The sequence below is a fragment of the Panthera uncia genome, chromosome F2 (assembly GCF_023721935.1).
Source record: "Panthera uncia isolate 11264 chromosome F2, Puncia_PCG_1.0, whole genome shotgun sequence".
Taxonomy (NCBI): Eukaryota; Metazoa; Chordata; class Mammalia; order Carnivora; family Felidae; genus Panthera; species Panthera uncia.
This window is the reverse complement of record NC_064812.1, coordinates 7,938,581-7,951,123: the sequence shown is the minus strand read 5'-3', so window position 1 is coordinate 7,951,123 and position 12,543 is coordinate 7,938,581.

The window sequence follows — 12,543 nt, the reverse complement described above, 5'->3', positions numbered from 1 at the left end:
GTCTAATGGCTTTTGAACAGAGACATCCGCTCTTTATGGTTCTACAGCAGCTTTTGGCATTTGGACTTGAACTAGGACATAGGCTCTGCAGATTTTGAACTTCTCAGCCTCCATAATGCTGTGAGCCAATTCCTTGTAATAAATTTATTTTTATCTATCTATCTATCTATCTATACACACACACACACACACACGGTTCTGTTTGTATGGAGAATCCTAATACAATGTTGAATGAAAAATCTTGATGTATATGCATTTCATAGTCACAGTTTGTCCCCACATGTACGCTCTCTTCCCGCTCATCTTCTGCAAGAGCCTACTGATGTGGCAGTGAGGTGTGGGGAGAAGGAAAGCATCCTATAGTTCTAGGATTACTGAGCCTTGGTCCTTAGGCTGTGACCTTCACCAGCACCTCTGAGCTTTGTTTTGTTTTGCTTCCCCACCTCTTAGGAGGGACAGAAAGTTTAGGGTGTGCTAGAGTTGGGACTCCTCATCCTCCAGATTAGCTAGTGTCTAGTGAGCACCCCAGAGGTTAGGCTCTGCTTAGCTTGTTTACCCTGAGGCCAGCCTTGATAAGAACCGGGCGCCCTGGTATATTTCAAAGTAGTTCCTTATCCCCTTCCCCAGCCTGAAGCTCCAGGGGTTTTTTCTCCAATAGCCACTAGGAGAAACTGACAGGGCTCCTGGAGGAAAACTCCTACCAGTGTGAGCGCCTCCCCTAAGACTTGGGCCCCTTGGAGTTTTTAGGGCTCAGACTCGTTGGCGCTGAGCTTGCAAAACCTCATCAATTACAGGTGAAGTTCTCCTACTCCGGTTTTGTGAAGGGGGCTTCTACTCCAGTAAATTGTAACTCTCTGCAGCCACCTGTCAATCTTCTCAATTTGCGGGGCAACAGTCTGCCCTGTGACCTCAGTTCTCTGAGATCTAAGAGATGTGGGTCATCAATTTGTTCCGCCCTCGTGGTGTGAACATGAGAGATCAGTCCTGAGCTTCTTTCATACCTGACTGGGAATCAGAAGTCTGTATTTGTTTATAGTTTAAATAACTCTACCAGTTAAGGAAGGCTGGCCACATTATGCCCTATTTATAGATTTAAAAACTGAGGTCCAGAGAGAACACTTTGCCAGCCGGTAATGGAGGTTCAAACTTCTGATAGGAAACCCAGGGCTTTTTTGTGTTGAGACAAACTGCCCGTCACCTGCTCATGGAGTGACTCTGTATTAATGTCATCCAAGGCCTCTAGATCTGATTTTGCAACTGTGGAATCTTTAACAAAGATCTACCAAATAAACAAAGTTTAACAAACTTTGTAATTTTATATTATGTCTAAACAATGTTTGTATCCCATCCAGATCTCCTGGGGAAAGGCATGGCTTGCTACAATGCAGTTGAGTGGGATTTTCTCCCAATGTGCCACTTTGATAATGCGATTAGGCACTTTATAAATGGAATTCTCTGTGTCTCCTGAACACGGAAGGGAAGGACTGGGGGGCAGTGAGGTGGGAGAGCCCATTAACCCAGCTCAGCCCACACCTTAAATGGCCGTGATGTATGGCACTGCCTGGAAGCCCTGGCTTTCTCTCTTTTTAATCATTGACCTTGCGAGCAAAAAGCCTTCTTATTTTAATCTTCAAGGTTGTAGCAAGTCTTCCCATCTGTAACTGCTTGGTTCCCAGATGGAAGCCAACAGAAGTTCTCTCTGCTGTCAGCCCAGACACATGATGCCTTTGACAGATCTTTTTCTAAAAACAGAACTTGCTGTTTCCAAGGAGCAATGGAAGGGACACTGGAAGCAGAATGCCAATTCCAGAGAGTGGTGAAGACCACACACTCAGATGATCTCAGCGTGTGGGTGCCAGCTGCAGGGATGTGGGGGACAGGCTGGCTTGAGAGCTCCAGAGAAAACTAGTGGAAGAAGGAACAGATCCGAGTTTGAAGTAAGGGCATTTGTTTGGGTTCAAATCCTGACTCTGCTGTCTGAGATCCGGGTGGACTCTGGGCAACTTTCTTACCCTTGAACTTCAACCCCCTCATCCATAAAGTAGGGACAGTAATACCCAAGTCACAGGTCTTTCCCAATATTTGCCATATCTGCAAATGTCTATCATGTGTTTCCTGCCTTCCTTCCCTCCTCCCCACCCTTCCCTGCCTTCCTTTCTTCAACGCTCCCTCCCTTCTTCCCTCCTTTCTTCCTTTCTTCCGTTAGACTGTTTTCTTCTTCACAGTTATCTTATTGGGAACAGCAAGGTTAGAACAGACCAGGAAAGGTCTTAGTGAGTTGCCTCCCTCAATTAGATGCAAAGTTTGAGATCTAAGGTGAGGCAGGAGATTAAGCAGTGTCAGTGGTGGTTCACTGTGACCATCTCGGCATCAGGAAAGCTGGGTCTGGTTGGACAGTTTTGGGCAAGTCAGAAAAGTACGCTACACTTCCACATCCATGCAAAGGGACTGATTTTCCTGACTTCCTAATGTAATTCCTAAGAATCCTAACAATTGATGAACATAATATTTTCTGTTTTGTTTTGTTTTGTTTGAGAAAGTAAAACATACTATGCAAAAACTATGCTTTATAACTAACATCTATTGGTGACAAGTCTTTGGCCTAGAGTCAGAGAATGTCAGCATTGGGAAGGCATTTAATTAGATAAACTCCTTCTTTTTACAGAGCAGAAGCTGAGGCTTGAAAATTCAGATTCAAATGACTGTTACTGAATTGTCACTCAGTGTTCTCATGTTCCTTATCTTTTCTATAAAGGAATGATCCAATATCAAAAAACGATCAAGAGGGATGCCTGGGTGGCTCAGGTGGTTAAGCATCTGACTCTTGATTTCAGCTCAGGTCAAGCCCCACATCAGGCTCCACGTTGACAGTGTGAAGACTGCTTGGGATCCTCTCTCTCCCTCTCTCTGCCCCCACCATGCTCACTCTCACTCTCTGCCTCTCTCTCAAAATAAATAAAATAAACTTTAAAGAAAAAAAAAAAGATCAAGTGGCAGAATTTGTCTAGAAATCCAAGTACTAACTTATCTGAAAAACTCAAAATCTTGATTTTTCCAAGACTATTCTGGTTTCCTGTGTTTTTTGTCACTGTCAGAAATGATGGCTTAAGTATATGACTACATGCATGTTTCCCATTTTATCTGTAAGTATTTTTAAATGCATTTCAATGGCTGAATTTTTAAAAACTTAACAATAGTATCGCCATAACTAAAACCTAGCAGCATTCCTCAATATAGTCACTTCCGATATAGTCACAAAAATAGTCATTTCCAATTGTGCATACACAAATATACACATATATATACACATGTATGTGTGTGTGTGTGTGTATATATATCAATCATCAGCATTTAACATGTTTAATCAGTATACAAACAGTGTCTATATATCTCAATTGATTAATGTATCTCTTTTTTTTTAATTTTTTTTTAACATTTCTTTGTGAGACAGAGAGAGAGCATGAACAGGGGAGGGTCAGAGCATGAACAGGGGAGGGGCAGAGAAAGAGGGAGACACAAAATCAGAAGCAGGCTCCAGGCTCCAAGCTGTCAGCACAGAGCCCGACATGGGGCTCGAACTCACAAACCACGAGATCATGACCTGAGCAGAAGTCAGACGCTTAACCGACTGAGCCACCCAGGCGCCCCATGATTAATGTATCTCTTAAGGGCTTACACACCCATCCTTCATCTCTCACCTACACCCTGGAAAGTCACTGTTGAAGGAACAGATCATTTATCCTCTAGAAATGCTTAGTCTAGATTTTGATGGCTCCGTCACCACAATGTCCATGAACTTTCTCCTCTGCCCTCTGTATTTCCTGTAAATTATAGGTGGATCAGAAAGCTTGATCGGATTCAGATTTGACGGTTTTGGCAAAAGTGCTTCACAGGTGGGGTTGTGTTCCACTATCGGTGGATGCATTATGTCTGACGGCCCCTTTGATGATATTAGCAGGCACCAATGTTCAGTGCCTGGATCCTTTACAGTTTGAGAAATGGTGATGTTCTACCTTATCATTTGCTCTTCCCGTATTGCTGGAACAATTTCATACAGAGAAACTTCCCTTCGTCAGCTACTTGGTGACTCGATGACACAGTCAGAGAGAAAAGGCAGAATAAATGCTTGGTCCTCTTCCTGTCACATTTTTTAGATGCACTGATTCACTAGCATCTACTAATATGTCACCTAGTAAGGTTTTGGTTTTGTGTCACAGGAAACTCAAGGATTTAAACAAACTGGATGTCTTGTTCCACTGATGTTCTCTACTGATGCTCAAACTCCCTCTCTTTGGCCAGTGGGAGCCACTGCAAGTTGGGTCCTCTGTCCCTAGGAATTGGATGACTTCCTGGTCTGCTCGTTTGAAATATACTTCAGGCTGATCTTGAACATTTCCAAGAAGCTCTGCCTGCTTTTAATAAGAAATGGGATTTGGAAACCACAATCTGGGCACAAGGAATGTTCATTTCCACTGGACCAGTGACTACAGCTATGCCTTTTCAGAGGACTGGTCTAGGAAATAATTTGTAAGATAAAATGTACTATAAATACATACTCGTAGTTTATGGTTTAAATTCTAGGCTTCGGGTTTTTACTTAAATTCCTTAGCTTACAGTAGCACTTTTAACAATAGCCAAACCATGGAAAGAGCCTGAATATCCATCAACTGATGAATGGATAAAGAAATTGTGGTTTATATATACAATGGAATACTACTTGGCAATGAGAAAAAATGAAATCTGGCCATTTGCAGCAACGTGGATGGAACTGGAGGGTGTTATGCTAAATGAAATAAGTCAGGCAGAGAAAGACAGATATATGTTTTCACTCATGTGTGGATCTTGAGAAGGGAAGGGGGGAAAAAAGTTACAGAGAGGGAGGGAGACAAATGATAAAAGACTCTTAAGGACTGAGAACAAACTAAGGGTAGATGGGGGTTGGGAAAGAGGGGAAAGTGGGTGATAGCCAGGAAGGAGGGCACTTGTTGGGATGTGCACTGGGGGTTGTATGGAAACCAATTTGACAATAAATTATATTTAAAAAATAAAAAATAAAAAGTCATTGCCAAAAAGATATTCCTTAACTTATATTGATACTTCTTTTCTTACATGCTGAGAAACCAGATTTTTCAATGAGATCACAAAAGACAGTACTCAAATATCACAAATTTACTCATTTGCTTTAGCACATGATAAGCAAATAATAGTCTTAGAGAAATAACAACTACATACCATCAACACTTGTGATTCCTTATCCTGGGCATCAAGCTACAGCAATTCATTACATAGACTATCTTATTGGTGATTTCTCTTTCTCTTATGTCTCCCTGTATATATGTGTGTACAGACACACACACACACACACACATATATATATACACACATATATACATACACACACGTATATATGTACATACATACACATATATGTAGTAATAATACACACATGGACTTATACATATATATCACATACACATGATGCACACATATGTATGCGTGCATAAATAAATCTATGTTTGGAGAGATTTTATATTGGTAGTCCTATGAAAGAGTTTTATAGCAAAACTATTTTCAGAAACAAAAAATCTTTCTCAAAATGTAAATATCAAGTGGTAACATATTTTAAGAGAAATACTTAAAATCTCTTTATATTATCTAAGTATTAAAAAGAAGAAGGATAATTACTCTCAGTACATACACACATTCTTTAATCAGATGTATATGTGACTTTAATACAGCATCATTGGTATTTTCTGAAGAATATGTTTCTCAGTCTTATTAGTTTGTCTTTAAAGTTGCCCAAAATCTTTTTCAAAAATACAGTGTATGCATAATAAATCTGTGATTACAAGTATCCAAAACCTGAAATGGTCTTTTCTGGAGACTGTTACAATTGTAATTAAGAAAACTCTCTTACTACATATAGAAAAGAGATACCCTAGTAAGCTCAGAGTAATTTCTGCTAAATGAAAAACTCTCCATTCCATTTTTATACTGAAATATGTAAAAATGTTGGCATAAATATTGTTATCAGTACAGCCAGTTTGCCCCCAAGCAGAATGTTTTTCAACAATGTATATATTTTATAAGACAAACTGTGTCAAATAAGTTGTACGTGTTTTGGTTCTCTGAATATTTTGCTAAATTTAGAACTGCAAAATTATAGGCTTCTTTCTATATTGTTCCATTTTAATACAGGATATTAATTTATCCAATTAAAAATAGGAGTTACATAAGAAGTTTTTTTTTTCTCTCAAACTGAACAATTCTAACATTTCAAAGTTAAATCCGATACACCCTTTGAGCCCCAATTACTTTTTTCCCTTCTTCCTGTCCTTTTGTAAGAGTGCATTTTAACATCTTCCTAATTGTAACCTTTGTTTTCAGTAGTGGCCATTGGCTTTGAAGCTTCAAACACCTCCTTTTTTCCTCCAAGTTACTTTTTAACAAACAATACCACAATGTAGAGGACTGGCATACCATAAAAGTTCTAAAGTACTCCTAGACACTACTGTGTGTTTAGAAAGTAGTTCTTTCAAAGGTTTTTAAGTTGGATCAGTGGGAAGCAGCCTGCAGGGGAAACATGTTTATTAAATGGTGATAATTCTACTCACTAGTTTGAATAACATTCTTAATTATGTAGCACCTCAACCAATTCCAAGTATATTTTGGCTTCCTAGTTTTTTTTTTAAGTTTATTTATTGATTTTGAGAGAGAGAAAGAGAGGGGGCAGAGGGGGAAAGAGAGAGAATCCCAAGCAGACTCCATGCACAGTGCAAAGCTCAACATAGGGCTCTATCTCATGAACCGTGAGATCATGACCTGAGCAGAGTCAAGAGTCGGATGCTTAGCCGACGGAGCCACCCAGGTGCCCCTGGTTTTTTTTCTTTGAATGTAATACTGCTTATTTAACTCCAAAAACATTTCAGCATTCTATACATACAAAAAATAACAGAACATTGCTAACTGTGTTTCTTACAGAAGGTTCTTCAACCTTCATTGATGCAGCGGCTCTTGGCTTTGCTGACAATGAAGGATTCTACAGTTTAAAAACAAACAGTTTAAAACTACCGCGCATAACTAAAAAAGATCCAAACGCTTCTCATGCCAGCTGACCACCACCCCCACTGCCTTTTCCACACTGAGAATGCTAGGTTACTATATACAGAAACAAGATAACCTGAAGCTAAGTGGATGCCCACTGCAGTGTCCACGGGCCCACGCTCACAGTGCACACCCTGAACCACAGCCCCTCCAAAGGCATCTTCCCCACAGCCTCAACACCAAGCAAGGAGCATCAGGACCCTCTCTGTTGTTCTGTTCTTTTTACAAACCATAGATACATACAGTTGAGAACTGAGGTTATTGGCCCAGCCAACAACCATAGACTTAACACCACCTTACAAATTAAAGAAAGGAAAATGCCAGAAACATCTTTAAATGCCTCGTCACACCAACAGTAAAGTGCACAGAGTGGGGAGAACACAAGAGCCTTTTCATTTCAAAAATGTTTGGAAATATAGACAATTTTGATACGGTTTCAGAGTGCTCTGGACAGCCACGGCCACTTCACCCCTTTAGCCTTTCCCTCTACACTACACCCTGCCAGCAACCTTCAGTTTGTCCTCTGTATTTAGGGGTCTCTTATAGTTTATCTCCCTCTCTGTTTTTATTTTATTTTTTCCCTTCCCTTACATTCATCTGTTTTGTATCTTAAATTCCACATGGGAGTGAAATCATATGATATTTGTCTTTCTGACTGACCTATTTTGTTTAGCATAATACACTCTAGGTCCATTCACATTGTTGCAAATGGCAAGATTTCATTCTTTCTCATTGATATATATATATTTCATGCCATATATATTATATATATAATATATATATTACATATATATATTATACACACACACACACACACACACACACACACACACATCATATCTTCTTTATCCATTCATCAGTCGATGGACATTTGGGCTCTTCCCATACTTTGGCTATTGTCAATAGTGTTGCTGTAAACATTGGGGTACATGTGCCCCTTCGAATCAGCATTTTTGTATGCTTTGGATAAATACCTAGCAGTGCAATTGCTGGGTCGTAGGATAGTTCTATTTTTAATTTTTTGAGGAACCTCCATACTATTTTTCAGAGTGGCTGCACGAGTTTGCATTCCCACCAGCAGTGCAAAAGGGTTCCTTTTTCTCTACATCTTTGCCAACATCTGTTGTTTCCCAAGTTGTTAATTTTAGCCATTCTGACAGGTGTGAGGTGGTATTTCATTGTGGTTTTGATTTGTATTTCCCTGATGAGTGATGTTGGGCATTTTTCACATGTCTGTTAGCCACCTCGATGTCTTCTTTGGAGGAGTGTCTATTCATGTCTTTTGCCCATTTCTACACTGGATTATTTGTTTTCTGGGTGTTGAGTTTGTTAAGTTTTTTATAGATTTTGGATACTAACCCTTTATCTGATATGTCGTTTGCAAATATCTTCTCCCATTCTGTCGGTTGCCTTTTAGTTTTGCTGATTGTTTTCTTCACTGTGCAGAAACTTTTTATTTTGATGAGGTCCCAGTAGTTCATTTTTGCTTTTGTTTCCCTTGCCTCTGGAGATGTAAGAAGTTGCTGCAGCCAAGATCAAAGAGGTTTTTGCCTGCTTTCTCCTCGAGGATTTTGATGGCTTCCTGTCTTACATTGAGGTCTTTCATCCATTTTGAGTTTATTTTGTATATGGTATAGGGCAGTGGTCCATGTTCATTCTTCTGCATGTTACTGTCCAGTTTTCCCAACACCATTTGCTGAAGAGACTGTCTTTTTTCCCATTGGATATTCTTTCCTGGTTTGTTGAAGATTAGTTGGCCATACGTCTGTGGGTCCATTCCTGGATTCTCTATTCTGTTCCATTGATTTACGTGTCTGTTTTTGTGCCAGTACCATACTGTCTTGATAATTACAGCTTTGTAATAGAGCTTTAGGAATTGTGATGCCTCCAGTTTTGGTTTTCGTTATCAGCGTTGCTTTGGCTATTCAGGGTCTTTCTGTTTACATACAAATTTTAGGATTGTTTGCTCTAGCTCTGTGGAGAATGCTGGTGTTATTTTGATAGAGATTACATTGAATATGTAGATTGCTTTTGGGTAGTATCGACATTTTAACAATATTTGTTCTTCCAATCCATGAGTATGAAATGTTTTTCTATTTTTTTGTGTGTGTTGTCTTCAGTTTCTTTCATAAGCTTTCTATCGTTTTCAGTGTATAGATTTTTTCACGTCTCTGGTTAGGTTTATTCCTAGTATTTTATGGTTTTTGTGCAATTGTGAATGGGATAGATTCCTTGATTTCTCTTTCTGCTGTTTCATTATTTGGTATATACAAATGCAACCAATTTCTGTATATTTTAAATTAAAAAATTTTTTTAAATTTTATTTATTTTTGACAGAGAGAGACAGAGCATGAGCAGGGGAGGGGCAGAGAGAGAGAGAGACACACACACACATAATCCGAAGCAGGCTCCAGGCTCTGAGCTGTCAGCACAGAGCCCGACGCAGGGCCCACAGTCACAGACCATGAGATCATGACCTGAGCCGAAGTCAGACGCTCAACCAACTAAGCCACCCAGGCACCCCTTAAATTTTTTTAATGTTTATTTTATTTTTTGAGAGAGAGAGAGAGAAAGAGAGAGACAGAATGAAAGTAGGGGAGGTGCAGAGAGAGAGACACACACTCACAGAATCCGAAGCAGGCTCCAGGCTCCAAGCTGTCAGCACAGAGCCCGACATGGGGCTCGAACTCACAGACTGAGAGATCATGACCCGAGCTGAGGTCAGATGCTCAACCGACTGAGCCACCCGGGTGCCCCACCAATTTCTGTATATTGATATTATATCCTGCAACTTTGATGAATTCATGTATCAGTTCTACCAGTTTTTTGGTGGAGACTTTTGGGTTTTCCACATAGCGTATCATGTCCTCTAGAAAGAGTGAAAGTTTGACCTCCTCCTTACCGATTTGGATGCCTTTTCTATATTTGTGTTGTCTGATTGTCGAGGCTTGGACTTCCAACACTATGTTGAATAACAATGGTGAGAGCAAACATCCTTGTAATGTTCCTGACCTTAGGGGGAAAGCTCTTAGTTTTTCTCCATTGAGAATGATATTAACAGTGGGTCTTTCATATATTGCCTTTATGATATTGAGGTATGATCCTTCAATCCCTACTTTTTTGAGGGTTTTTATCAAGAAAGGATGCTGTATTTTGTCAAATGCTTTTTCAGCATCTATTGAGAGGATAATGTGGGTCTTATCCTTTCTTTTATTAATGTGATGTATCACATTGATTGTTTTGCAGATACTGAACCAGCCTGCATCCCAGGTATAAATCCCACTTGATCATGGTGAGTAATTCCTTTAAGTAAATATAAACCAGAATATTAATATTCTGGTTGGCTACTATCTTGTTGAGAATTTTTGCATCCATGTTCATCAGGGAAATTGGTCTGTAGTACTCCTTTTTAGTGGGGTCTTTGTCTGGTTTTGAAATCAAGGTAATGCTGGCTTCATAGAAGGAGTTTGGAAGTTTTCCTTCCATTTGTATTTTTTGGAACAGCTTCAAGAGGATAGGTGTCAACTCTTCTTTAAATATTTGGTAGAATTCCCCTGGAAAGCCATCTGGCCCTGGACTCTTGTCTGTTGGGAGAGTTTTGATTACTGATTCAATTTCTTTACTGGTTATGGGTCTGTTCAATTTTCTATTACTTCTTGTTTCAGTTTTGTTAGTTTATATGTTTCTAGGGATTTGCCCATTTCTTCCAGATTGCCCAATTTGTTGGCACATAATTGCTTATAATATTCTCTTATTATTGTTTGAATTTCTGTGGTGACGGTTGTGATTCCTCCTCTTTCATTCATGATTTTATTTATTTGGGTCCTTTACTTTTTCTTTTCGATCAGTCTGGCTAGGGGTTTATTAATTTTGCTAATTCTTCCAAGGTATCAGTTCCTGGTTTCATTTATATGTTCTACTGTTGTTGTTTTTTATTTTGATATCATTGATTTCTGCTCTAATTTTTATCATTTCCCTTCTTCTGCTGATTTTGGGCTTTATTTGCTGTTCTTTTTCCAGCTCTTTTATGTATAAGGTTAGGTTGTGTATTTGAGACTTTTCTTCCTTCTTTAGGAATGCCTGTATTGCTACACACTTCCCTCTTATGACCACCTTTGCTGCATCCCAGAGGTTTTGGGTTGTCGTGTTTTCATTTTCATTGGCTTCCATGTACTTTTTAATTTCCTCTTATTTTCTTGGTTAACCCATTCATTCTTTAGTAGGATGTTCTCTAATCTCCAAGTATTCATGGTCTTTCCAAACTTTCTCATGTTGTTGATTTCGAGTTTCATAGCATTATGGTCTGAAAATATGCAAGGTACAATCTCGATCTTTTTCTACTTGTTGAGGGTTGATTTGTGACCCGGTATGTGATCTATTCTGGAGAGGTTACATGTGCACTTAAAAAGAATGTGTATTCTGCTGCTTTAGGATGAAATGTTCTGAATGTATCTGTTAAGACCTTCTGGTCCAGTGTGTCATTAAAAGCTATTGTTTCCTTGTTGATTTTCTGCTCAAATGTTCTGTCCATTGCTGTAAGTGGGGTGTTGAAGTCCCCTACTATTATTATATTATTATCAATGTGTTTCTTTATGTTTGTGATTAACTGATTTATATATTAGGGTGTTTCTACATTGGGGGTATAAGTATTGACAACTGTTAGATCTTGGTGGATAGACCCCTTAAGTGATGATATAATGCCCTTCTTCATCTCTTGTTACAGTCTTTATTTTAAAGTCTAGTTTATCTGATATAACCATGGCTACACCAGCTTTCTTTTGATAACCATTAGCATGATAAATGGTTCTCCATCCCCTTACTTTCAATCTATAGGTGTCTTTAGGTCTAAAATCAGTCTCTTGTAAGCAGCATATAGATTGGTCATATCTTCTTATTGATTCTGATACCCTATGTCTTTTGATTGGAGCATTTAGTACATTGACATTTAGAGTGAGTACTGAAAGATATGAATCTAGTGTCATTGTGTTACCTGTTGAGTTGGTGTTTTGATGATGCTTTCTGGTGCTTTCTAGTCTTTGTTGCTTTTGATATGTTTTGTTTTGTTTTGTCTTTTCTCCACTCAAAGGGTCCCACTTAAAGTTTCTTGCAGGGCTGGTTTAAAGGTCACAAACTCTTTAGTTTTTGTTTGTCTGAGAAACTCTTTATCTTTTCTATTTTGAATGAAAACCTTTCTGGATAAAGAATTCTTGGCTACATATTTTTCTGATTTAGTACGTTGAATATATCCTGCCACTCTCTTCTGGCCTGCTGAGTTTCTGTGGATAGGTCTGCTGCAAACCTGATCAGTCCTCCCTTACATGTTAAGGGATTTTTAACGTTTTTTTTTTTTATTTTTGAGACAGAGAGAGACAGAGCACGAACGGGGAGAGTCGGAGAGAGGGAGACACAGAATCTGAAACAGGCTCCAGGCTCTGAGCT